We start from the raw sequence: 1925 nt of genomic DNA, 5'->3' as shown, positions 1-1925 counted from the left end.
CCCCTGCCAAACTAAGGAATCAAACTGGCAAGAAAATCCACAGCACACATGTTCATGCTCCATTTTCAGAAAATATTTTCTTATGCGTATATGATATATATCGTACATGTTCGCATCTTCTTAAACACCCATGGCCGGGGCACCTGGGTGGCTCAGATGGTTGAGCGTCTGCCTTCGGCTCGGGTCATGGTCCCAGGGTCCTGGGATCGAGCCCCGCGTCGGGCTCCTGGCTCAGTGGGGAGCCTGCTTCTCCTTCTGCCTCTCCCGCTGCTCATGCTCTCTCTCTCTGTCTCAAATGAATTAAAAAAAAAAAAAAATCTTAAACACCCATGGCCAACCCAGGCTCGTGGAGGTCACAGGGCCGTTACGTGTGAGCACACACCCCTCTCCTACTTGACCTTATCAGGATTAAATGAATTTAATCTAGCAAATGACCCCAAAGGTGAGGACAAGGCATATATCTTCTAATTATGCATCCATTTGACAGTCTTGAGAAGACATCTATGCCCAAAGATCAAGCCCCTGTAACTCATCTGGGAGCAGGATTCAGGATGTGAATAATGTGGAGCCTCTACTTCATTTGCCTCTGCTCATGGAAGGGAATCCCAGTCTGCTCTTTCTCAGTTACTACACAGATGCCCCCCCACCTCCCCCTGACCCCCATCCCTCACACAACAGAGGGACGGAAGAGGGGAGGAGAGGGGTGCTCTCTCTTGCCCAAGAGGCTGGCAAACTGGATGGAAAGTCAGAAAGTCTGAATTTAGGGGGCATTTGGATGGCTCAGTGGTTTAAGCCTCCAACTCTTTGTTTTGGCTCAGGTCGTGATCTTGGGGTTGTGGGACTGAACCCCACATTGGGCTCCATGCTCATCCGGGAGACTGCTTGAGGATTCTCTCTCTCCCTCTCCCTCTGCCCTGCCCTCTGCTCATGCTCTCGCTCTAAGATAAATAAAATCTTTTTTAAAAAAGTCTGAATTTAATTTCAGCATCTATGAATGTCAGACCCTCTGATTTGGTTCCTTGACTCATCAAAGAAGCTGGAGTCAGGAGCCCTTGAGTTCAGGGAAGCAAAGGAAGAAGCGGTCACTGGCATCTCTCCAGATGTGCACAAAAGTGTGCAGAGCTGGGGAGCACTGGCATCTCTCCAGATGTGCACAAAAGTGTACAGAGCTGGGGAGTGCACAGCAGACATTTCCTACTCTGCCATCAAGGGCTTAGGGCTTGCCTGTGTCTGTTTCCCCCAAGAAACTTCCCCCCAATTCTCTAGTACCAAAAATAAGCTTCAAACAGAGGAGAAAGAAGACATCAGAGAACATCTGCAAGCACAGGGAAGCTTTTTTACAAGACTAGGACTCTTTCAAATGGGGAGCGTGCAGATAAGCAAGAGAAGAGAGGTCACCTCATTAATGGTCCCTGGTGCCTCAAATTCTTGCAGCACTATGAGTCTGGCATTAGAGGAAAGGCAAAAAGGAAATACCAGTCGTGGCTATGGCCTGAAAACGCTCACAACTGCCCCCAATCCACGTGGCTAAATCTCGACTGGAGGGACTCAGGAAGGCCACCTGCCAGCCAGCTTCGAAAACCAGAGGCCGGGCCCACCAACCCCTTCAGTATATCTGCCTGGGCATCCCGAGGCCTGGCAGAAAGCTTCACAGAGAGCATCAGGTTTTCAGAGGCAGCTGGGGAAGGACACAGGGTTGGGGGGCAGCCCACTAAGTGACCACTGCACCCCACTCCCACCCCACCCTCTGAAACCCCCGAAGGAGCAGCTTCCCAACGCTTTGAAGTTAAAGTCTCTCATCTTGAACAAACCCTGAAAAGTCTGCTCAAGCAGGCCCCCACCTGGCTGCACACTCTGCCTTCCTGGCATCCGCCCTCCTGCAAACACCTGCCACATCAGCTGCGCCCTTGGATGCTCACAGTTTC

This window comes from Mirounga leonina, unplaced genomic scaffold (assembly GCF_011800145.1).
Source record: "Mirounga leonina isolate KUSES-001 unplaced genomic scaffold, KU_Mleo_1.0 Mir_125, whole genome shotgun sequence".
Lineage (NCBI taxonomy): Eukaryota > Metazoa > Chordata > Mammalia > Carnivora > Phocidae > Mirounga > Mirounga leonina.
This window is presented reverse-complemented; position numbering follows the sequence as displayed.